The 27,496-nt window shown below is 41.0% G+C and overlaps 1 protein-coding gene across 2 annotated transcripts in view; it reads left to right on the plus strand.

Annotated features, from left to right (window-relative positions):
• Positions 1 to 27,496, plus strand: part of drp2 (dystrophin related protein 2) — a 203,391-nt gene that overhangs the window by 40,292 nt on the left and 135,603 nt on the right. For both annotated transcript variants that reach the window (XM_058076030.2, XM_078788607.1), the window contains exon 2: positions 24,793 to 24,978. The gene's annotated coding sequence lies outside the window, so the exon portion shown is untranslated. The remainder of the gene's footprint in view (positions 1 to 24,792; positions 24,979 to 27,496) is intronic.

Raw genomic sequence — 27,496 nt, forward strand, 5'->3', positions numbered from 1 at the left:
CTGTGATATCAGATATTGTGGATAAATCGGACATCTGGCCTTAAGCTTATGAATGCAATGCTAAGACTGGTGCATGAGCGTATGCATTCATCTATCGATACAGGGTGAGTAGTTTGGATCTGGACTGGACGGCTGCATCATCTTGTTGCAGTAACAGCCTCTCATTGTCGCCAGACCTTTTATTTACGCTCTGTGCTTCTTCATAGCAAAGCAATCGATCCTCATTTTAGACATTTGATGTCTGAAAATCAATACCTCGATTACGTTTGCTTCGCTGTCTTTTTGGCTGGGCTAATTTCATCACGACATTTGCCTGATGGAGGACGCCGCAAACGTCTGAAAATGTCGGTGTGTTTTCATGAGGGGTTGCTGCAGGCTAGCAAGTCGACATAACTCAAATGCGTTTAGCCTGGCGTTCCCACTGAACTATGCCGTGTCAAGGACCCGAGGGGGTGGAAAGCGAAGAGGGAGTAGTGCAGGTGTAAGGGGGAGATAACTTGGTGATTTGTGGAGCCCTCCAGACATCGGCTCCTTGGCAGGAGTTAGCAATGTTAGCACAAGGTTAGCTGGCATCACCCCGATTTCAAGAAGAAACTCTTATTTTCTTCAAAACATGACTGCAAAGTAAACAATGAATGTAGTAGTTGATGTCATCTCCAGTGGGGATGGCTTCCCCCACCTGAGATGGCAGATGGTGGTCCAGACTCTCAAAGCTGTCTGGAAGTCATTCTCTATGGGTCCTCCAAACGGAGATGTTGTCTCAGCAAACTCCAAAGCTGCATACCGTTGGGCAACTGCCCAGAAGGACTCCTTCAGTCTAATGGTGGACCTCACTGCTGATGTCCACCACCAGGTTTTGCCCTTCCTATGAGTGGTGTGCCCATTATGGGGCACACGCGCGTTGCCAGGACTGTGCTTGCCTCGGCCCTGTGGGTGCCTGCCCAGCCACCCGGTGCTTGTCATTCAGCCCTGGCCCCCAGGACCGGCTCCGGAGGGGATCTCCAGAGACACGCAGAAAATGCAATCTATCGTTGACAATCATTGGGTTTTTTGAGCTACTTTGTGGTCCCTACCCTATAGAACTGGTTTTGGCTGACCCTGCCAGGGACATAAAGCCCCCAACTTAGCTCCTGGGATCATTGGGACACAACTCCTCTACCACAATGAGGGGGTCTCTTACAGAGCAGCAGTTGACCAGTGATTATACCCCATTTTCTTCTTGATGAATAGCAAATTGTAAGAGTTAGCCAAGCATCTGATTTTGGGTTGTAGGTTATCAGCCACATTTCGAAGCTGGGCTAGCGGTTGATTTAGGAACTAATCTAAACAGTCTAAACAGATGGCTGACAAGGTGCATTAGATTAACAACTGGATTAGCAGCTTGGTTAGCAATTGAAAAAATTAGATTAGCAGTTAATTCAGCATCTTGATTAGCAGCAACTTGGCTTAGCAGCCAGGTCAGATGATGGGTTAACAACTGGGTTAGTAGCTCATTTACTATTTTGGTTGAACAGTTAGTTTATCATGTTTATTATCTGTATCTGTATCCTGCCAATTTTTTCTTGCTGGTTTGTGTGTTTGTTTTGAACAAGGACTGTATTTGAAAGACAACTTGGCCTCGCTATAGTGCAGCTCCACTTTAATTTGCAGTTAGATTGCAGTATTTTACATGCGTCTCCATGCCCTTGTCTGGCGAGGAGGAGGATGCACTGTCAGCACTATTCTTCCATCATGTCCTGTCATTTTATTACACGGTGTGGGGGAGGAAGATGACTGATATTCACCAACTTAATCCTGGAATGTGGACAATTTCACGCTTAGATTTCCTCTTTTTATCTATCCATATCTGGAAGCTGGGCCTTTGATTATGTCAGCTAGGATCAATTCAAACAGTTTCATCATTAACATATTCAATGAAAAATGGCTGCTGTGTTTTGGCAAGGAAGGCTAATATGAAGTGGAGCTGCTGACATTTGAGTGATGAAGTGATTGTGGCAAATGAAGATGTATCTGAATTACCCGTGTTATTTATTATTATGGTTATTATTTTACTTGTGTACATTTACTGTCTGTTGTTGATGAGAAGCATTCGTCATTTTGAAATGTTAGCCTTTAGCATGTATTGGATTTGTGCTCCTTTGGAGTCTTCTAAACGTGCTTGTTGGGTAGCATACAGCAGAAATGTTTGAATTCGGAAAAAGGTTAACTGGAGAGAGGCTGTTAAAATGTGAACATTTAATTCCTGATTAATGGATTATCCAATTAATTGAGTTTTTGGTATTTGATTAATCATTTTTTAAATACAAAAATGTAAATATCCTCTGAATTCAGCCTCTCAAATGTGAATATTGTAAAATTCCCTAAGTCATTCATGAAAGCAGACCTATTATTTTTGTGTTTTAGGTAAAACGACACAGGCACAAACATCAGCTTTGACTTTTAAAAAATGTTGTGGACCAAACCACCAACCGTTTGGTTCATACCGATGGGTTCCATCTATGGCCAAGCAGATTTCTGAAACAACAAGCTTCACATTAAGGACAGTTCTCATTAGTTGTGCATTAGTTGTGCACTTGCATCCGCACGTGGGCTGGCCATGAATATGCCTGAAAAGTTCAGTCAAAAGATTTGAAAAGCCACACATTTGCCACCTCTCATCCAGAAGATATACGGTAGGGTGCGTTGTTGGATATTGTACGTGCTTGGGGGAAAAAAAAAACGGGAAAAGGCTTAAATTCCCAGTGTCAAATATGCGACTCATTTGTAGTTTGAGAATATTGGCTGCTGTAACTTTATTGCTTCTTGACCTGTCCACTGAGGACAATGTTTCCAGCTTGCCTGTGCAACTGGGTGGAATATTTGATTGACAGTATAATCCTGTTAATCACTGCAGTGGATGTGTTGTGATTGATTCTACGCTGACACTTGGATTTCATATCCGAGGTGCTGCTCTGAATATTTCTTATTGTTGCATTGTGGTTTGTCGCTCCACACCAAGGCCACCGCATTTGATGTGTTACCTGGGGTGTGGAGGGGGCGTTGAGGAATTCGTACAGCAAGAATCATATTTTTCATTTTCGATTCCTATGATCTCTTGTATTGGTGAAGTGAAACGTTGTATTGCTTTTGTGCTTGAAATGGCCTGCAGTTAGTGTATTTGGCAAACAATCAGACAGACGCCATTCCAGTCAACAAAAAACCATTACAGCAGCATTGGTATGATTACAAAGGCGAGGTAGCTATTTTTTGGTTTGGAATATTTGCCTTTTGTGGCATATGTTTGAAAGCTGCCCATTCAAGCCCTTAATTCACATGTTGTTTACTGCACAGCAGCTGGTCTCATGGCAAAATAGTGCCCCACACCAAAGGGTCTCGTGGCAAAATAGTACTCCACACCAAAGGGTCTCGTGGCAAAATAGTGCCCCACACCAAAGGGTCTCGTGGCAAAATAGTACTCCACACCAAAGGGTCTCGTGGCAAAATAGTGCTCCACACCAAAGGGTCTCGTGGCAAAATAGTGCTCCACACCAAAGGGTCTTGTGGCAAAATAGTGCTCCACACCAAAGGGTCTTGTGGCAAAATAGTGCTCCACACCAAAGGGTCTCGTGGCAAAAGTGTCTTTTTCAACATTTTTGGTTCCTCCCATACCATAAAAGATGATAAAACGATGCTGATAACATATTTTTGTATAGCGGTCCCCCTTATCACTGGCAGTTTCTGTGATTATTGTGTCCCGTCGGGAACCGAGATGGGAGTGTTAGAGATTTCCCCCCACATCCTAGACCAAAAGACCAGAAAAGTGGCATGAAAACAATATTTTTCCATTTTTCGAGCCCTTCCGGGATGAAACGCAAATGTGAACACAACATAAGACTTATCCTTCCAATCCTCCCAAGCACTGAAGTGAGCTCTCCTAAAACAAAGACCCTTGATGTAACGGTGCGCACATCATAAAAGAAATCTTAATAGCTTTTACATTGTCTGACTAAACCCAGTTTTTGGTCCCGTGTCAAGGTTGCTGTGCTCCATTGTTGGGAAACATGTTCCTGGCTAAACGAGGCTGCATGTTTAAGACCCATGTGGAATACGCAGAGAAGAGATGGCTAATGGAGAGATGAGGATGCAGTGAGCTGATAACGCAGCGCCTGAGGAGGATATCTTGCAGAAAGAGTGGGAGATACTGAAGTAGATGGAACACAGGCGAGATTCTCACCGAGAAGGAGATGTCAAGATGTGTACTTTCACATGATGAGTGTTTATGTCTTTGGGTTTATTAACTGTTAAATACATTGATTGGGAAAAACAATGTTTGTAGTCCGTAATAAATCAAAAGATGGTGAATTAAATTGGTTGTGAAATCCTAAATGAATACATATGTGATCATTTCATGAATTGCTTGTTGGTGATTAAAGGAATATAGGGAGTAACGTATACATATATATCAACGAACATGAGGACAAATGTGTGTCAATGAAGATCTAAGGTCCTTGGCTGAGGTAAAGCACCCGACTCAACGTACACATTGAAATTGTTACTCAATTTGTGTTTGTGTATGGGGGGCTAGCGCTAATGTGGTTACAGACAGAATTAATGGGTTTATTTAGTGAGCATTACAGGGTGCAATAGCATAAAGCAGCATCCTAATTATTCACCAGGAGCTATCGGGTCTTGTGGTTACATCTGCTAGGAAAGAGAGAGAGAGGGAGGAAAAGAAATCTATTTTAAAGCGGCAATAAGCAGCAGAATGTTTCTCTCTGCTGTGACCTCCTCTCGGCTGCATCCTGCTTCCACAAGACAAGCTTCATTGCCACAGTAGATAACTTTTAACACTCTGGAGAATCCCAGTTGCACGAGTGCCATGCATGCTTAATGTCCTCTCGCATGGAAAGTGAAAGGAGTCCAAGTTCAGGTCGAATGTTGCACCCTGTCGTCATAGTGCAGCATGTCGGACTAAAGAAAGGGGGCAAGAGGTCATGTTGTGACCCACTTTCAGGGGGAGGATTGACCACTAAGATCCTTGTCAATAGTCACCAACACAACAATAGTCACAAAATGGCTAATATCTATTATTTCAACTATCAGTTTCACTGAAGTCGTATTTATTGGCAAAAGAATCCAAAGATATTTAAAGAGCTCACCACACTCCACCCCCCCCCCCCCCCCCCATGGACAACCTGACCTGGAGCACTCAAGTGTGAAAATCCCTTCTACAGCTTCAATCAATTTTATCAGCTGCTCACTTGTCAATCTTGCCAAGAGGGCGGACATCCACAGTAATCTCCCACAGTGAAAGCTCTTTGAGAGACCCTGTTCACACCAAAATGTTGGAGGATTTTTTTTTTGCTTGTTTAAAAAACGTTTGCGTCCACAATGTGCCGGATTAGCAAATAGTTGCATCTCGTCGGTACCGTGCGGTAATACATGAAGAACAGTCCAACAGACCATGTGGCACCAAATCTACAGAAGAAAGAATGCATCTATGCTGTCTGTGGGTGAAGACGCTCAGTAGAGCAGATGTACAGGATATTTGTATCACAGCTCTCACATCGCAACACTACAAACATTCTCAAAGCAACCATTGCTGCAATGCACGCAGCATAACGATGACCACTTCAATGGAAACTTTTTTTTTCACTGTGAACCACGTCGTTACTGCAACCTTCTGTGACACAAAATCTTGGCATTCTCTCCAAAACGTCCCCAAAATTTAGCTGAAAGCTCTTATGATGTTTGCAGGCGATTGCATAGAAAAGATGCCCCAACTCAAGGGGCTACGAGGAAAGGGACTGTCTTTAAGGTTTATTGAAAATGAAATGACTTACAGTGGTGGAGATAAGTATTCCCCTTCCTGATTATCTTGATCTTATTTTTTTTGCAACTTACATTTCAGATCATCAAACAAATTTCAACAAATTTTAGTCAATGACAAAACAACCCAACATAAAATGCAGTTTTCAAACGAGACTCTTTATTATTAAGGGATGAAAAAAAATACAAACCTACATGGCCCTGTGTGGAAAAGTGTGTGTGTGTGTGTGAATCAGCCGTGTTAGTACCTGGAAAAGATCAATCCCAGACAAAAGAAAAACAGCTTTCTGTGTAAAGATACATTTCTAAACAACTACTACCACAACATAATCATAACATTAAAGTGTTTTTTAAACATCAAAATAGCAATGTATTTACAAAGGTATTTGCAATATTCACATTTGGATCAGAAGTGACCAAGAAATGAAAACAGCTAAGGTTGTTTAAGGTTGTAAGGCAATTTTAAAAAATGGTGACAAACACCAATTTACAAACTGTCGGCCAGTCTCCTTACTACCACAATTCTCCAAAATGATTGAGAAGCTATTCAACAATAGGCTGGATAAATTTATTAATGCGAACAAATTCCTATCAGAAAGTCAGTATGGATACACAGCTAATATTTCTACCTCCATGCCACTGTTTAAAATTAGGGAGGAAATGACTAACGCTATAGATCATAGGAAGTGTGCAGCCACAGTATTCATGGATCTGACAAAAGCCTTTGATACAATCAATCATGACATCCTAATAACTAAATTAGAAAGGTACGGAATAAGAGGATTAGTTCTGAACTGGGTCAAAGCTACTTAGCTGACAGGAAGCAATACGTACAGCTAGGAGAATACACATCTGCAAGTTCATATATTACGTGCGGAGTTCCCCAGGGGTCAATACTGGGACCACAACTGTTCAACTTGTACATCAATGATATCTCCAAAGTCACGAAAGACTTAAAGCTGGTATTATTAGCGGATGATACCACTGTTTTTTGTTCCGCAGGGAGTACAGACAAAATCATTAGAAAGGTCAGAGAAGAAATGGTCACACTAAAAAGATGGTTCGATGATAATAGATTGTCCTTGAACCTAAGTAAAACTAAAATCATGTTGTTTGCTAACAGCAGAAAGGACACGTACCAGCAAATACAAATAGACGGTGTAGACATTGAAAGGCTGAAGGAAAACATTTCTGGGGATCACAATAGATGAAAATATGAGCTGGAAACCCATATTACAAATATACAACATAAGGTGGACAGAAATATTTCAATATTGAACAAAGCAAAATTTGTTCTCAATCAGAAATCACTCCACACTCTTTATTGCTCTCTGGTTCTACCATATCTTACTTATTGTGTGGAAATATGGGCTAATAAATATAAAAGCAATCTTCTTTTGCTAAATGTACTGCAAAAAAGGTCAGTAAGGATAATTCATAATGCCGCCTACAGAGAACATACTAACTCCTTATTTCTAAAATCACAAATACTTCAACTTGCTGATAAAGTTGATCTTCAAACAGCTAAAATAATGCATAAGGCTAAAAATAAGCAATTAGCTAAAAATGTCATCCAATACTTCTCTACAAGAGAGGAGAAATATGATCTCAGGGAAGAAGTACATTTGAAACACTTCTATGCTAGGACTACGTTATGCTAGCCATAGCATTTCAGTATGTGGAATCAAACTATGGAATGGATTGAGTAAGGAAATCAAACAATGCACAACGATGAGCCAATTCAAGAAACAATACAAGCAGTTGATGTTTGCTAAATACAAGGATGAAGAGTCTTGAACCAGTCATGATGTGCTATATATATCACTATATTGACACTTACTATGGTACCCATTATGGCATTGGATGCTCATATCCCCGAGTACTTCGGTACGGGACAAAAAATAAAAATGAAATAAAACCATTACCAAGTGTGTGCGCGTGCATACATTAAAATTTCCCTACAATGTGTAACCTTCTGCATGCTACACCCCTCCACGCTCTTCCACTTCCTCCTTTCTGTCATTTGAGGATGTTTTATTTACATGATTGCTGCTGAGCTCTTATCAAATGCACTTCTGCCCTTGAGTGACCAGTACAGAGTAAGTACATTGGAAATCACAGAAGCTTAAATTCAAGTTTTTTTTTTATTATTTCTTTATCGTCTTTGCAACATATTTTTCCTGTCACAAAGTGGCGATATGCAGACGGGCTGATTTTGACATCAGATCATGTTTTATACGCAACAGACACGAAGGAAGTATTCAACACTGTTTATCCAATGTTTTTGCAGTAGCTATTGAATATTTAAGTAATGGTGTATTCTACTGATTTTTTTTCCGGTTAATTTGAAAACAACATTTTAGCTTGGTCCAAGAGCAATTATAAATACGCAAGTGAAATGAAAAAATATTCACTAAATAATGAACGACCAATTGGTTTAATTTTTTTAGACAATTATCCGTTTTATTTGTTAAATTGACATTGTGCAGAGGAACAAACTGTACTTTCTTGGGTCTGATGGTGATGGTGCTTTTGGGGAAAGTAGGTGAAATCTCTTTGTGGTACACGATTAGATGTGCAACTACAACGATAATTACATCCAATTTTATGTAAAGGGATATCAATTTGGGAACTTGGGCCATTATTTAAAAAAATACAGTCAGCAAGCACATTTTTGTATTATTGTTTTTCTTTATTATTAGCATATTAGCTCTTCAACTAACCCGCAAACATTCAGCAAATACAAAATGTGAGCAAGTGAGACCTCTCACTCTCACACGTTTTTGTTTATTTGAGTCAGCTCAAAATAATATTTCTTTATTTATGATACTGGTTTCATATTCGAAATGTTTGAGTAAAAAGCTTATTTAGGAACATTCAGAAAGGATTATTATTAAAGAATTGCCTCACTGCACCTTTCCTTCATGAAATGTACAAATGGAAATACCTAAAACATAGGGCAATAATCATAAAACATTTCATCCAAATTGTAAACCTGTCATTTCGATTCTTTTTAAAAACACATTGAAATACATAGAAATGAATCATTGTGTTACAGTAAGTATTATTAAGTATTATTTTATTACAATACTATTATTTCCACAGTTTTTGAATGTTTAATGAGATTTGTCCTACTTTTCCAACGGTTGTGTAGGAACCCATAAAGGTAAGATTTGATGACTTTGAGTGCTAATGTGCATCATTGTGGTTGTTCCATGCTAAATGGCTAACGCTAGCAAAACACTGGACTTCAGCCACGTCAGTCACATTGACAGCCCATCAATAGCAGCTGGAAGTCCAATTTAGCTGGCAGTTCAATGCCAAAATCATCAGAGATGTAAAAACGTGAAACCACTGGTTAGTTGGGCCACTCTTATGCCAAGGTAGCACTGGATATGACAATAAAAACCATACCTGCACTGCTCCAGTCTCTGGCAGGCCATGGAATCCGTGATAAGTCAAACACAGCAACAGTAGATACAAATAACTTTGGTCTTGCTACAAGAGCCATCTGCCAGGGCTTTGAAGCTAACTTTACCAATCTAAATAATCTTTTCTTTCTCCATTTCCCATCAATATTTGTTCCAGCTCGTGGCTACAGAGTTACCATGCTTCAATCAAACTATGGTGGGGGCCAAGGGTCAAACAGGAGTTTGACCTCAGGAGTGCACGTCAATCGTGCATCAAAAAATTTGCCGCCGTTAAAACGAACTTCCGTTGACGGGTCATTAATGCGTTAACTTTGACAGCCCTACTTTTAAGGCATTACTAGGATTAACTTAGTACGTACGTATTACATCTTGTTGGTGGCTGCCACACATTCCACAGTAGGAGAAAGCTAGCCCTCCACAGGGTAAATTTACCATAATCTCACTGATGTCAATTTAACCTTCCTCTCCATTCGGGAGATGATGCAACATTTGAAAAGTGTCTTACTGGTATGTAAATGCCTTGTTACAACGGACCCACGTCCCAGTGGTCACTTTCCGTCATTTTCCGTCTGTTTTTATTTATTTTTTACATTTTGTTTTCCTTCTCTTTTGTTGTCGCTTTCTCTCACCTCTTCAATCATCCCATCTTCCAACCTCTGCTTCCTTCTTTGTCCTCTGCGTGGGTGGCACATTTGTAATTAAGGTATCATTGCACCCCTAGTTTGCAGTATATTTATGTTTATCTCTGATTATTTATTATTGCACATAGGGTTTCTATTCATTATGATTGTGAGAACATCTTAATAATTACATCACCATATTGTTCCATTACCTTATCACCTTTTTATGCATAAAAAAAATCACATATGGAATACAGGAAGTGAATAAATGTATTGCAGCAGATGTGGAACAGATAGGGGGGGGCTTTGCTTTTTCCTACTCCTTTTGACGTGTATTGAATTATGTGATGTATTCCATTGTAACTGGTATACATGTTCAAATAAAATGAAACCATTCCCATTATATGTTGATTTGGTTATGGCTTCATGGCGTCATGCCTCTTAAAGTGGTGGTGCCATCTCTTGTACCCCCTGCAGGAGAATCACCAACAACCAAGTTTACTTTCTGTGGTATTGTCCCTTGGGAAGAAATACTGTAATAAAAATGAAAATACAGAACCCACGTTCCTGCTTTCACCAGGTGGTAGTCATGCAAATGTACTTTTAGGCAGCTATGATAGAACGTTATCAATCATAACAGAACCCATCCGTTACCAGCTAGCATCTTGTCAACAGGGTTGAATAATATGCATCCCCACACCTCTTCAAAAGCAGAGCACGTTGGGTCGGTCCCGTCCTTGCTACCTCCGTTCTATCAGTCCATTAGACCAAGTCCAGCATGTTTGCAGCTTCCTGGTCCTGTCCAGGTCTTTGCTTGCAGCAGAAAGTCGCCCCACAGGCACTGATGAATTGCTGCACACTTTATCACAGATGGATTAGAATTACAACACTTGCGGTGATTCCAGTGGCAGCGGCACCAGCAAATAGTCTGTCCCAGTGAACCGCATGAATGCACTGATGCAAAAATGCACCAATCACCAAGTCCAGCTCAGGTGTATTTAGAGGTTATCACATGGTTTGTCTGGTATCAGGCCCGGTATCATGCCCCCAAGTGTCAGTATCAGTATGATTCTAGCACGCGGGGGCATGATACTGGGCCTGATACCAGACAAACCATGTGATGATCTTATTATCACATACTATTTAATCATGAGCTTATTATCACGTACTTTCGTTTTTCCATCATGTAACGTACCAGAGAGTTGAATTTTGATTTGAGAGAATCAGGCTCGTATTCATCCCCATTTTCTTTTCTGATTGATAAAATAATGTAGCGACCCTGACGTGTTCATGTTGACATGTTGTGCTCTTGAGTGTCTGACTGTTCCGCGTGACTGTGAATGCACCAGGGTTGGGGGTGTGTTGTGTTGAGGAAGCACTGTTGCGTTGCTGGCGGTGGTTGCAACGGCGTGGTTACGGCCGACAGTAGCCAGTATTGTTGTGTAATAAAAGCTTGTTAGCGATCACAGTCGTGTCCTTTCCATAGCGTCGGCAACGACGTTACAATAAACATAGACACGTATTTGTCTAACTCGGGGGGGGGATACTTTCTACCAGTCTTCGTTCGTTCTTGCAGTTGCAGTCGCCCTTGGTTTTCCGACTTGTTTTTGCATTTTTAGTTTTTTCGATCATTTCAAGTGTCCTCCTCATTAATGGCGATAAAACGTTCCATTTCTAATATTCTGTTTGCTATTTTCCCTATTTGTCTTTTGCCGGGAGTGTCAACCGCTGACATGTTGACAGAGCACAGACGGCAGCAAAACAAACGCTCGTGTGCTGTTCTCTGATTGGTTGTTTCACGGGCACGATACCAGAGCAGCGCGCTCTGAGTGGACAGCTACGGGGGCTGATACTGACATGGTTAAACTCTATAGTTTATCAGTATCACTGCCCTGGGCTTTGACACAGTATCAATTCGGCCTTTTCCCGTATCATTCATGGGCGGTTTCTAGGGTACAGGGCCAATTAACACTGTAGTATGTGATAAGCCTTGTTATTGGACAAGGAGTATGCATGCATGGGAGTAGTGCTGCTCACAGTAGGCTGTGTGTTGAATGTGTATTAGGTGTGATGCTGCTGCGACATTGGCTCATCTTCTTGGTTTGTTATATGAAAGATTACATACAGTTAGACGAGTTCCAGTTCGATACCGTCCAAATATGTTGCAGCAATTGAACAGTAATCACGCTGAAGGGCAAGGCCAGCCAGCATTAATAGTGCTGATGAGTTCAGAATGGCAATTGTAACATGCATAACAGCTGAGTAGCAACATTTATAGCGCATGCAGAGGTAGACACATATACCATTCGTGATACTTCAAATGCAGCTAGTGCCATCTTGTGTAGTTGTCAACAACTGAGCAGGTTGCTGACAGCCACAGCTGCTAAACCAATGTTTTTGGCTAATGACTTATTAACTTTTGTAGACCACGCACCCGGAGAGTTGAGCAGAGATGTTAATAAATAATGCTAAACAATGGAGGATGCCCAGTGGGGATACATTGTGGTTGTCCATGTCCATACATTGTAGTTCCGGTGGAAAAGGCTTGCATACACAACTGGGAAAAGGTCCTGGTGGACCTGACGACTTAAGCTGAAATTAGAAAGAACCTCAACCACATCACACACTCCTTAATATTCCATGATATATATAATATTCCAATGTTCCACATGTGGACATTTGGCTCCTTCTATCAACTTACTGTAAATCTCATGAGACGTGTGTGTGTGTGTGTGCGCATGCTCTTTTTAATTGCCTCCTCTGAGTATAGCGACAGTTATTGAGTGGAATTGAGCAACACAATGCACTCGTCTCCAGTGTAAAATCCACTGAAGTAAGACATCAGAACAAACTTTGTACTGCAGATATCGTGGAGGCAGGATCACAAAACACACCCAGTTTGACTTAAAGGTCACCTCATTAGCTTCCTTGTGGATCACGTGACGTTCCTGTTTCCATGTCAGTGTCGTGGTGATCAGAATCATCCTACCCAGAGTTGCTGTATATTGACGGGTCGGAGCTCAACATCCCGTTGACTTCCTGTTGTTGTCATTTAGACAGCCAACCAGTTGAATCAACAGCAACGCTGCTGGCTCAGCCAAGTCGCGTGATCCGATTTGACCTTGTTAACAACATGAACATGAATATTGATTCTGTTGCTCCCAACTTGCTGTCTTTTGTTGTTTTTTCTGGCTGTGTTTGTACTATGTCCACTTGTTGCTAGGCAAAGTTCCGAGGGCACCATTATGAACCCAGTCAAACGGACACACGAATGAAAGGACTCCAAAGCAGCACTATGAAAGTCATGATTATGTTTATTTGAGAAAAAATTGATTTGGCAGTTCAGTATTAAATATAATACTCAAATAATAATAGTCAAATAGCCATTCCTCCCTCCCACCCCAAACGCACAGTGGCCACTGTGTGGGTCATACTGCATTTGCTACTTATTTTGCCCTACAACTCCATAACTACAGATTTATTCTGTGCTGAATCTGCAGCCCGCTGGTGAGGACTCCACTGCAGTGACCCACTGTGACATACTTCTGACATGATTGACAGCCACCATTTCAACTTGTTCTCTTCTCAGTGCACCCACTCGGGTCCTAACGGGGAAATAGTTGGACCGAAACTTGGAGGCACTGCATTTTCTTCGCTTTCACAATGTGGGACATTCATCTGTCATTCACTTGATCTCTGATTCCTCATGACTTATTTCCTCTAGTGGCCATTTCCCTCCTTGCTGCCATTCTCAATTATTGCTTTGTCATAAAAAAAAAATATATATATATATATATACATATATATATATATATATATATATATATATATATATATATATATTATGTGAATGTACGAATTTGCTGTGTGAGTTAGTGGTTTGGAGCCTCCATAATGACTTATGCCGATATGTCACATTCCTGGATTTATTAGCAAATTCAAACTAGCAGTTTGAGTAATTATGTTTCAGCTAATGAAGACTGATGGGATACGGTAGAACTGCTTGCAGCCGTGTTGCACACAAAGCCATCAACTCCAGTATGTAAGCTCTAACGAGGAACGCACATCGTTTATAATAGAGAATACAAAACTAATGCAGGACTATAACATTACCGACTTGGATTGCAGAAACCAGGCTGGCCTTTTATTAGAACCATGGCGAACAAAAAGTACGGGGACAGCTCATGATCGCGCACCACATCAAGGTCAAACATGGTAGATGTATTTGATGGTTATCAAGATGGCTGCTCATGAAATGGGCGTGAAGTAGTATTTAGTAGGGCCCTATGAAATGTGTTCTCTTTTCCCCAAATTCAGTTTCATTTTTTGAAAAATTCCTTTTTTTTTCCTTTTTCATTTTTCAAAGGTTTTTACACTTATTTTTACCAGCATAGAATGTGTACTTTTTGGGTTAGTGAATAAAATGTCAGTTAACAATCATATACAGTCATACAGTCAGATAGTAATATAAACCTAAATGTAGCCTGGCAAAGTCAGCACCTGCACACATTGCTACAAATATTCAACAATCTTCAACTGCAATGCCTATGTTTGTAAAGGAGGACGATGTCATCGCAGATGCACTCCCAACTGTATGAGATATGTTTTATGACACACTATAATTGTGTTTACACAGTTAGACACGGGGCAAACGGCGGTGAAAATATACTCATCCAGTCCGAGTTACATACACAAACACACAACCACATTCGCATGCGATGCTAGGCTAACCCCCTTAGCTTCCATTCATTAAGACGACATTTTTATTAGCCAATTCCATGTTTCCGTCTGCGATTCCGTTATCGTAGAACTCATAGAGCCTAATTGTTTATATAAAATATCATTCTAATCATTATTTCTATACATATACTTATGTATATGGTATATCATTTATATGTATGTATTGTACAGGCAATTACTTGGTAACATATGAACATTACTAACTCTCATACAAACGTAAAAAGAAGTCAGGCTCTTTCTGATTTTAACCTTCCGTTGGATTCAATTAAGCAGGAGCCCCTTATATGCATTGGAAGGCCGTCATCAATCAGACTCCATTTCATGCCTGTGGAACATTGCGGGAAGTCTTTTCTGAATGAGTGCACGGTTTACTCCTGATGACAAAATGCTTCATTATCCAGCCAGCGGGAACATGACAGGATAGGGTTAACACCGTGGATGATGAATGGCGTGCTTGTGCTCGAGGTGTGATTTGAGCGTGCTGTTCTATTTGAATTGACAAGCCACCTCTGCAGCCTGATGACTAAACTCTTGTAACTCTCCAATGCACAGGAAGGATGCTGGTAAGGGGAGATGGAGATCTATTAACAACATCGATAAAATCTACAAATGAACTCATTATCAATCAAGCTAAAAGATACCACACAAATCTAAAAATCTATTTGTCTCATACTGGTCTCTTTTAAAAGTAGCAGAACATTTGAATCACACTTTACACACCTTTGTCTTATGAGTCATGAGAGGTTGCGTTCAAAGACATCATGTAATTAAAGTAAACGTATATGTTTTCAGTGTATTTTCCAGCATACTTAAAGGGGACCTATTATTCTCATTTTCAGCACTTTGTATTGAGTTGTGGACTCTTATAAAGCAACACAAGATAACCAGCACAGAAAACTTTCTAGATCTTCCAGAATCTGCACCTAATCTAGCTGTACTTCTTTGGATTTTGTGTTTCCTGCGAAAGCGGTGTGTTTTAATTTATTCCATGCACAGCCCGCTTCCAGTCACGCCCAATCCTCTGTGGTTGGTCACACTATGCAGGATTGGGGTGGGAACTCCAACCACTTCTGCCTGACGGTTGCCTTGTCAGGAATTGTAAACAAATGTAGTTTACCCGAAGAAACAGTTCCTGGGAGACATTGGTTATACCGTAAACAGAGGGGCAGAAAAGTGGAAAAAGCATATTAGGTCCCCTTTAGAAGTAGCAAAGTGTACATCCCAATTAAGAGTTACAAAGTGAGTGTCAAGAATTTCCACTTCATATTTTGTTTATGATCCAGTATGTTCTGCAGTTGTTTTTCATCTATAATAAGTGGGGAGTTGTGGTAAAGGATTTGATACGCAACTATAACAACTACATCAAATTTTATGTAAGGGGATGTCAATTTTGGCTGTACGGTGAACGAGTGGTTAGCGCGCAGGCCATACGGCTAGGCGAGGGGTTTTCTCCGGGTACTCCGGTTTCCTCCCACATTCCAAAAACATGCTAGATTAATTGGCCACTCCAAATTGTCCATAGGTATGAATGTGAGTGTGAATGGTTGTTTGTCTATATGTGCCCTGTGATTGGATGGCCACCAGTCCAGGGTGTACCCCGCCTCTCGCCCCAAGACAGCTGGGATAGGTTCCAGCACGCCCGCGACCCTCGTGAGGATGGATGGAGAGAGATGTCAATTTTGGAAATATAATATCATAATACAGTAAAGTCTCATTATATCGATATTCTCGGGAGTCTGAAAAAATACAGATATAACCGGACTATCCATATATCTGATCCTGCGCCGAACTGCATTAAAAGTGGGCGGATCTTTGATATGGCATGTAATTTTCTCCTTGAGTTCATGGATTGCGTATCTAGCATGCTTTTGTACTACAATAAATTTTGTACTACAGTAAATAAAAATAAACTTACGCTGTAGTGATTACCGGTTACCGGGACATAATTCACCCTGGAACTATCGATAGGGAAGGTGTTGCCACCCGGAGGGGTAGGCGCGAGGGACGGGTGTTTTCCGCTGTGTGTGCTGCACTCTGGTGGTGGAAGTGTGAAAAATAAAGTTGACTGGAAGCAGCCGTTCGCCGTGTTCTTTTTTGGTATTGAAATCCTTAAGCAAAGATTGATTTAAGCTGCTTTTGTATCGATATAAGCAGACCAAATTGGCTGCCGGAAAATGAAAATAGTATCGTAATAAGTAGTAATTTGTTTTAACCGATATCGATATAACGAGACTTTACTGTATAATTAATAATAATCTGTTAGAAATCTCTAAACCTAAAACCTCTCTGAAAAGCCAGGTCTAGGCTCTTACTGTTGGATGCTGGTGGTAAAAATACGACCCAAGTCGAAATCCCCCAGTTTTTGAATGCTGAATGTAAGCGGAGATTTGTCCCACTTTTTTTGAGTGTCCTTGAAAACACCTTCTCTTGTTCTCACACTTTGCAGAAAGAGATACTTTATTCATCTCGAAGAAAAATTCCCACAGATGGAATGTAGTTTTACCTTTTTTCTCTCCCTTCATGTTTGCTCCCAAAAGCTGATATTGTGTAGGAATGCGTAAAGGTGGCCTTATTGAGTGCTAATGCTAGCGCTGCTGTTGACAGCTCGCTTCTCAAAAAACCCCAAAACAGTCGTTAGTTGGGACACTCTTATGCATGGGTACCACTGTACGAATGTCAAAATGCTTCAGTACCTTCCTGCTTTCACTTATCGCGGCCGAGTATAAACAAGGGATTATTGAACATCAGTATGTGCTGATATTGCAATGGGCCAGTCTGGACTAATAAAATGTTTGTCCCAGTCCACTACTGCCTCTCCCTCCAATCCTTGCAAAATTCCGACTATAGACCGAGAGTGTCCTCCATTCAAAGACAGATTGATTGAATCCAGCTCAAAGAAAAGAAAAGGAAGGTTCTTATTCATTTACTGTCCATAGGTGCTAGCGTTACTGTCCATAGGTGCTAGCGCTACTGTCCATAGGTGCTAGCGCTACTGTCCATAGGTGCTAGCGTTACTGTCCATAGGTGCTAGCATTACTGTCCATAGGTGCTAGCGCTACTGTCCATAGGTGCTAGCGTTACTGTCCATAGGTGCTAGCGCTACTGTCCATAGGTGCTAGCGCTACTGTCCATAGGTGCTAGCGTTACTGTCCATAGGTGCTAGCGCTACTGTCCATAGGTGCTAGCGTTACTGTCCATAGGTGCTAGCGTTACTGTCCATAGGTGCTAGCGCTACTGTCCATAGGTGCTAGCGTTACTGTCCATAGGTGCTAGCGCTACTGTCCATAGGTGCTAGCGCTACTGTCCATAGATGCTAGCGTTACTGTCCATAGGTGCTAGCGCTGCATTTCCAGGGAGAATCACTGCACTTCATTAAGGTCACATCACTTGCACTCAATTTGATCAATGATCACTTTCCTGGAATAAAGACTATACTTGAACTACACCTAAAGGTCACATATTATGTAAAATCTACATTTTAATGATGTTTTAACAGTAACGCTTGGTGAAAAATACTATAAAATTGAACCTTTAACATTTTAATGCTCAGTAATACAAATAAGCATATATACGCATGAGATATTTAGCCAACATGTACAGTATACAGACATACAGTATACTGTGATTGGCCTATATTGTTTACTACTGTAGCTCTGCCCTAATACTTTTATACTAATTGACTATGTTTACAGCAACATTATATTTAGCAGCGATGTGCCGTCATCATCTCTGTTGGCCTAAACTGAAATTCTTTCATCTATTTGTTCCAAATGCCAGCGAGCATACTTGCCTCTGTTGGTCTGGCTGGTTCAATTTTGCACCAAATTAATCCAAAGAGGTTCCAAACTTTGGATTTCAAACAGTTAGCCTGCGTATTAGCATTCTGGTCTTCAGCCACGGCACATTACAGAGCACCTGTGACAATCCTTTCACCGGCAGCCCAAGCCCTTGCGATGTTTCTAAGATACTGTCAACCTACTGCTTCTCCCATGACGCTTGGTGCATGTCTCCACAATAGATTAATCAATGACATGTATAACTGGAAACTAGTCAATTAATTAATGACATGTATGACTGACTATTATCGATACTGGAGTCTGCCAACATGGCGAAGATGGAGAACGGTGGTAAATTTAGGAGGTTATAATTTGACATGCAATTACCCTCTGATGGAAAGGGTTACGAATGACAAAAACAGTCTTATTCATTTTTTTTCTTAATGCTAAATTGAAAAGTTAGGGTTGATGTGTTACTGGAGGACTGCATGGAAGTGACTTCCGCCTCGGTCTGGGAATACTTCCAGAGAAATTAATTTGAATGTAATAATTATGAGAACTGTTTGAAGATCCATTTTGGTTTGGAGATGTTTGACTGGCTGGATTATCCATGTACATATTTTATGGTAAATCAGACCCTTTCTCTGTTCCCCCTCAAAAGAACTTTTTACTGACTGTCTTACTGACTGTTGTTTGGACCTGATGTAACTGAATGGAAATCTGTTACACCTATCGACCATATCAACATAAGCCTGTAATTTAGGGCCATTTTGCTGATGTTGTGTATTGAGCGGAGGGTGTGAAGCTGCTGCTTTTGGGCTGTCAGCCTCGCGGATGAAAAGTGTCATTCACTGAGCTGTCTGGTTCAGATTTAACTCGCAACCCCTCGAGGGTAAACACACATAAACTTAGCATATGGGCCCCATTAAAGCCATGAAATATTCTGTCATTCACCGCTGTGTAAACACGCGCACAAACGCTAACACACCATCTCGACATGTGCCATGCAAGGAAAGAAAAAGGGAAGACAAAGAATATTTGATTGCGTATAAAACTATAATGTGAATTATGGATGCGGCTTACTACTGTGGAAATAGTTCAGCTCATTGTGGTTCTACTGGGTGCTTGCTGTCAGCTTTCTATGAAACTTTTATGTCTGTTTTGAACTCTAAGGAGGTGCTCTATTTTTTTTCCGGTCCACCTTAGCGGAGTGCGACACTGAAACTGCATTCGCGCTGACATGTTTGCTGTCAAAAACACGTAATTGTTTCCTAAAGGCTTAAAGCAAGTTGATGATGATGATGTTACTGGTTGAAGTGTAGTTGTTATGTATTAAGAATTTACCACAGCAAGTAGCATGACAAAGTTTACTTTATGCACAAGAGGGGACAAATACACTTTCTTCTGGGGGGGGGGTAAGCGACCTTTGATTTGGGGCAGAATTGACAGTGTGGTTCATTTAGGGTTAGTGCTTGTATTGCAATGGACTGGGGCTATATGCCTATATGGCTATATGGCTATATGGCTATATGCCTATATGGCTATATGCCTATATACCTATATGGCTATATGCCTATATGGCTATATGCCTATATGGCTATATGCCTATATGGCTATATGCCTATATACCTATATGGCTATATGCCTATATACAGTGCATCCGGAAAGTATTCACAGCGCTTCACTTTTTCTACATTTTGTCATGTTAAAGGCCTCATTCCAAACTGAATTAAATTAATCTCTTACCTCAAAATTCTACACAAAATACTCTATTATGACAATGTGAAAAAAGTTTTTTTTGACATGTTTTGAATTTATTAAAAATAGAAAACAAAAAAACACATTTACATAAGTATTCACAGCCTTTGCCATGAAGCTCAAAAATGAGCTCAGGTGCATCTTTTTTCCACTGATCATCCTTGAGATCTTTCTACAGCTTAATTGGAGTCCACCTGCAGTAAATTCAGTTGATTGGACATGATTTGGAAATATAATAACTGTCTATATAGGGTCCCACAGTTGACTGTGCATGTCAGAGCACAAACACCAAGCATGAAGTCAAAAGAACTGTCTGTAGACCTGCGAGACAGGATTGTCTTGAGGCACAAATCTGGGGAAGGATACAGAAACATTTCTGCTGCTTTGAAGGTCCCAATGAGCACAGTGGCCTCGTCTGGCCACTCTACCATACAGGCCTGATTGGTGGATTGCTGCAGAGATGGTTGTCCTTCTGGAAGGCTCTCCTCTCTCCACAGAGGAACGCTGGAGCTCTGACAGAGTGACCATCGGGGCCTTGGTCACCTCCCTGACTAAGGCCCTTCTTCCCCGATCGCTCAGTTTAGAAGGCCGGCCAGCTCTAGGAAGAGTCCTGGTGGTTCCAAACGTCTTCCATTTACGAATAATGGAGGCCACTGTGCTCATTGGGACCTTCAAAGCAGCAGAAATTTTTCTGTATCCTTCCCCAGATTTGTGCCTCAAGACAATCCTGTCTCACAGGTCTACAGACAGTTCTTTTGACTTCATGCTTGGTGTTTGTGCTCTGACATGCACAGTCAACTGTGGGACCTTATATAGACAGTTATTATATTTCCAAATCATGTCCAATCAACTGAATTTACTGCAGGTGGACTCCAATTAAGCTGTAGAAAGATCTCAAGGATGATCAGTGGAAAAGATGCACCTGAGCTTAATTTTGAGCTTCATGGCAAAGGCTGTGAATACTTATGTAAATGTGATTTTTTTGTTTTCTATTTTTAATAAATTCAAAACATGTCAAAAAAAAACTTTTTCACATTGTCATAATGGAGTATTTTGTGTAGAATTTTGAGGTAAGAGATTAATTTAATTCAGTTTGGAATGAGGCTGTAACATGACAAAATGTAGAAAAAGTGAAGCGCTGTGAATACTTTCCGGATGCACTGTACCTATATGCCTGCTCCTTGTTGCCTTCGTCATTCAAGTAACTTGAAGACACATAAAAGATAAGTAACGACAATAAATACAATTTTTATGAGTCACACACACAAGATTCATTTATACCGCTTTTCCTCACGAGGGTTGCGGGGGGTGCTGGAGCCTATCCTAGCTGTCTTGGGCCGAGAGGCGGGGTACACCCTGGACTGGTGGCCAGCCAATCACAGGGCACATATAGACAAACAACCATTCACACTCACATTCATACCTATGGACAATTTGGAGTGGCCAATTAACCTAGCATGTTTTTGGAATGTGGGAGGAAACCGGAGTACCCGGAGAAAACCCACGCATGCACGGGGAGAACATGCAAACTCCACACAGAGATGGCCGACGGTGGAATTGAACCCGGGTCTCCTAGCTGTGAGGTCTGCACGCTAACCACACAACCGCCATTATATAATATATAATATTTTGTAAGTCACAATTGTATATTCTTCTTACACTATGACTACTTTGTTGTTGACACAGTTTATACATTTATTTGCAGCTCACATAATAATATAATTTCTATGTTTTTTGCATGCTGTTACTTCCTTGTATTCACCATCTCTACAGTATTATATACAGTATAGTACATATACACATACATGTGCATATGCATGATACTCAACATATTTAACCACTTATTTTTTATGTGTGAGCCCTGCTTAGTGTGGTGCATTAAAAAGACTGGGTACAGAGCAGGGTTGTCTTGATACTGATACCTGGTACTGGGGCACACCTGGGGCACACCTGGGGCACACCTGGGGCACACCTAGGGCACAAAGAATTCATGAGAGAGCGCAAAGTGCGCAAGAGAATTCAACACGTATTTATCATCAAAGAACATAAATAAAAATGTCTTGTTTTTATAAGTGGTCAATCACTTGGCTGTGGCTTAACTTAGAAATTCCTCACTCTCCACTGACATGATGGCAAGATGGTGAAGCCTATCCTGCCCCATCGTGCTTCTCAGCCAAGTGCGGAGCCGTTTTCTGTGAAATAAACTTGAATGGTTTAAAAATGTGGATCACGACTTGATCTTAGGGGAAAATGTTTTAGACCATCCATAGATCCACTGCACCATCCATAGGCTACATCTGTCAACTAACACAAGCTTACTCAAAATCATCATTGATGCAGAGTTCAAGATGCTCAGGATGCTCAGGATGCTCAGGATGCTCAGGATGCTCAGGATGCTCAGATGCTGGTTCCTGAGCAGAACCAGCAGACCATGAACAGACCATGAACCATGAAACTCACTGGAAGTTCCCCTGACAGCTCGTACAGCAAATTAATGAAGTTGTCTTGATACGAGGAATAACGTTAGCTAACTTAGCATTAACTTAAGACAGACTTCTGTTGCCTGCCTAGCTAGGACTTCAGTTACTTCTCTCATTCCTTGCTGCTTTGTCCGTGCTGCAAGCGAATAACCTTCTGATATCCATCTAAGAGTTCCAGTTAGAGTCAACTCAAAATCAAAATAGTATATTTAACAAGTTGTTGTCGGCTAACATTACATACCTCACGCAGTGATTCTCATCGCCTGCCTCTCCCTTTCTCTCGCTCTCTTGACTTGAGTTGACACACAAGTATTATCAGCTGAAGTCGCTAAACGTGAATAAATTAGCATATTAATTAGCCATGAGCCATTGTTTATGTGGAGTGAATACAGCAGCAATGAATTACCATACTTGCGATACTTACAATACAAGTAGTATGTTCCGTAGACTTAAAACTGTGATTTTTTCAAAAATTGATGACATTTTTACTGGGGCACTGCAGATCAATACTGGAGCACCTGCCGCAGTGAAGTCTGTCTGGCGACGCCGCTGGTACAGAGCCAGCCGGCCGTCGCCCCAGCTGGCTTCCGCCCCAGCCGGCCCCAGCCGGCCCCCGCCACAGCCACCCTAACTATGTAAACTTGTGAGCCCAGCTTAATGTGTTGCATTAAAAGGACTGGGTTCAGGCAGGCCGGGAGTGGCTAGCATCCCTCGATCAGCAAGCCCTCCTCCAGCTAACCCAACCTCGGTGAACTTGTGGGTAAAAATTTTACCTGCAATGTTCCATATTTGACTCGACTTGTATGAACTTGGGTAGTACTAGTCATGGCAAGGAATGTAAGCAGCTACTGCAGTAGTTGTCTCTCCAGTCCAAAATAACAAGACTGGTTGTCAATACATGGCACTAGCGTATCTTTCTAAAACACCAATTTTATGTTTTTTAAATTGTTGTAGACTAGTTGAAGTCTTGCTGTAAGTTATTCCATCATTTCACACCTCTTCCTATGGTACATTGACTTTTTAGGGTAGTATGTGTATACTGTACTTTGAGATGTAGTATTCCCCTCCAGTTATATTTTTCACTTCTATCAACCAACAGACGTTGGATGTTATTTTTAGCTTTATATATACGTATATATGTATATATATATATATAACAATGTTTTTAATTGAATCACGTCCTCAAGTTGAAGAGTTGTGGTTTTTAAGATCAGTGCATTAGTACGATCCTTATAACAACATTGTTCACAATTCTCATAGCTTTTTTTTGCAGTCTATATAAAATCTGTAAAAGACTACTGTAAGTATTTCAACAGACCTCTGATCAGTAATTGATATAGGGTACAATTAGAGTGCAATACAAGATGAAAAGTGCCTTTTGGTCCAGCAAGTATCTACGTTTTCTCATGACACTTTTGGTGTAATGCAAAAAAATATCTAATATTTATCAAGTTACAAGATATTTAGTTTTCAAATCTAATCCTTCATGTAAGGCAGCACAACGTAGTGAATCGTAGCCTGTTTGTTGTGAATCATAGCCAACCATTGACATGGGGAGATATGTTTACCATATTTATAATAATAAGCATTTTTGGCCTTGATTTTAGATATTTAATTTTAATCCCAAACAAGATGCACCAGTTTAAACCACACTGAGCTGGTCTACTTTGGGGGAAATAACCACTCAATCAAAACTGAGTGTAACTTAACCTTAGTCTGGTCAGCAGTGCACATGTCCGGGGCTCGAACCAGAGTCCACCACATGAGAACGCTAGCTGTGGAGCTGTCCACTGGTCCAGTGCGACCCTTAACGTGACGGGGAGTACCAACGTACTCTCACAGAGCTGGAATTTAGGATCCAGCTGTTGTGCTGGAACCTTTTATTGGAATTTTTCCGACTGGAAGCTATGCAAGTGGCGAGGACTCTCATTGGCATTCTCCCCCTCAACATCGGCCCCCCGCCATTGCCCGCTGCCCCTTCTTGTTTCATGTTCCAGGTCAGAGCATGCTCTCTTCCGACAACAAATAATAGCACACAAGGCTGACTTTTAGCATGGCCGCCCCGTTCAAAGGTTGGACTAAACACAGAGCTGCATGTCACGGCTGTTAAATGTGCCTTTTACCACATCTTTGTCAGTCCTCTGGTGTACCATCACTGACCCCCTTCTCTCGTCCGTAGGTTTCCCCAGGGAGTAAGAGGAGATTTCTCCAGTAGCCTCTGTTGCCTTTGCCGCCGTCACCATTACCCCGCATCCAGGCCTCCCGCGCGCCTCCTCCCCCTCGCGCAGGGCCGCCACAGAAGTGTTGGCTCCATTCCAGGGAGGTGCCGATCCTGCAGCCACGTCAGTCACGTCTTCACCGCTGGGTAGATATTAAATAAGGATGTGTCCTTTTGTTTAATTTCCAGGGTCAGTCGTTTATGTTTGTGTGCATTCTATTTATCATGTAAAGGAGGCATATTCTCCATCCGAGCATGCAACGCACTCAGACGCATGCACAAACAAACAGAGATGCCAGAAGGCTTGGAGGAAGTCTCATGGGTTTTTTGTTATTTTTTTTATCAAAGCTGTTGTGTTTCCTAAGCGCATTGTGTGTAACTTCACTCTGGCTCCAGGTGCCATCTACTCAACTGTGTCAAACTCAGTATTCCAGTCTCACTGAGGAAAAAGTGGAGGAAATCTTAGAAGTACCATGGCGAGATTAATCTTTGAGACTTAATAATGACCTGACTTTAAACTTTATTTGAGCAAATATTTAGCCACATTTGAATAAAAGTTAATTATTAACTCGTTCAGTCCCTCTCGGTACGGCCATTTTTGATTATTTTTGACTGATTTTTCAAGGCACACAGAATATTGTGTATTGTGGCTATATAGACATGGTATATACCAAAAGAAAAATTTGACTTTCATCTTTCTTCAACAAAACAAGTTTGTTTCTACCTTTTTTCCATTCTTTGGTAATCAGCAGTAGAACATCTATAAGTTTCAGCAAAATATCAGTTCTCACAAAAAAGGAAGAAAAAGGTCTTTTTCTGAAAATACATTTCAAGTATAACCCGCAACACTTGTCTAAGCCGTTTTACTTCCTGGTTGCTGGACAGCTCTTTTACAATGCAACGATGGAGACCGTGCTCTTAGAAAATGCACTTCTGCCGCCTTCTGTTTTTTCTTCTTAAAACTGCACCAAACATGCTCTTTTCTATTGGAGAGTTGCTTCATTACCTTTTTGTGCCTATTGTGCAAGCAAACTTAAAGAAGTATCACTAAATACATCCTTGGGAGCGAAAAAAACTCAAATGAAAGAATGTGTATTGGCTTTTGACTGCGATTGAATGGAACCTTTGAAACAGGCTTTTTAGTTCAAGGACATTTTTGCTGTAAATTTATGTACGTCGGCGATATCAAATTTAGATTTTATAATGGCTGCACGGGGGAGAGTGCTTAGCGCGCAGGCCACACAGCTAGGAGACCTGGGCTCGAATCCCTTCTCTGTGTAGAGTTTGCATGTTCTCCCCGTGCATGCGTGGGTTTTTTCCGGGTACTCCAGTTTCCTCCCACATTCCAAAAACATGCTAGGTTAATTGGCCGCTCCAAATTGTCCATAGGTATGAATGTGAGTGTGAATGGTTGTTTGTCTACATGTGCCCTGTGATTGGCTGGCCACCAGTCCAGGGTGTACCCCGCCTCTCGCCCAAAGATAGCTGGGATTGGCTCCAGCACCCCCCGCGACCCTCGTGAGGAAAGGCGGTATAAATGAATCTTGTGTGTGTGACTCATAAAAATTGTACTCATCCTAGTGAGGATAAGTGGGACAGAAAATGGATGGATAGATTTCTTCCCTAAGGTCATTCATTCATTTTCTATGTCACTTAATAACGGGACATTTAGTGCTGTAAATCCCCATAAAATGTATTTTAATAGATTTAATCATGAAATGTAAGTTGTTGATTCAAATTGAATGGGGCTGAGGAAGCTTCCCTGAGGAGTGCCCATTCATTGTCATTAAAAGCATGAAGTTAATTCAAACAAGGACGTCTAATTCACTTAAGTTAGTTTTACATGTCTAGTACAGGTGGTAAAAATGCAGAAACTTAGTTTTTGTAGAACGAAACTGAAGCTAATATGATCACTTCAAATTAAAATATTAGATTTTTTAAATATCATGTTATGTCAAAAGTTATGTAATTTAGGGATGCTCCAATAGCTCGGCAAGCGATCAATATTGGCCGATTTCCGTAAAAAAAACAAAAAACGCATGATTGACATATGTCGTTCAAATCTGACCACAAAAAAGTGTGTGGCGACACACACGTGTGCTGTGTCATGTAAGGTTGCCAACACCCATATTGAGCAGACAACAGACATACTTTGTCATGTATTGGTGCGAGAATCAAAACTCGTCTGTAAAACCTCATAGGTTGAGTTTGACAGCCTGACACAGGCTTCACCAAGCCATCAACAAATTGGTGTCAGGTTTGTGTCAAATACTGCAAAAACTGTTTTACACAAAAAAAGACAATCCACCTTAAAGTGAATTTTTTAAATATTTACCTATTTGCCAGGGGCCCTTGGAATTGTCTGACGGCGCCACTGGCCAAAATCCCCCAAATAAATGTAGTACTGTCAGATCTCACTCATATAAGATTGGTATCCAAAGCAGCGTGATCAGAGCATTAAGAGTAATGATTAAAAATTGTGCACAGCAATTATTTATAATATGTACCTTTTATTGATTATTGCTCGATTATGGTTATTGAGACGTCACAGTCATTTATTGTGAGATGCTGATTCTATTCAGATGGGGCTAGAGATGCTTCCCAGAGGAATAGCATTAGCATTGGGAGCATCAGGGTGAAAATGTATGAAAGCAAAAGGCATTTA

Source organism: Doryrhamphus excisus, linkage group LG23 (genome assembly GCF_037039965.1).
Source record: "Doryrhamphus excisus strain RoL-2023G ecotype Guam linkage group LG23, RoL_Dexc_Guam_v1.1, whole genome shotgun sequence".
NCBI classification, from domain to species: domain Eukaryota; kingdom Metazoa; phylum Chordata; class Actinopteri; order Syngnathiformes; family Syngnathidae; genus Doryrhamphus; species Doryrhamphus excisus.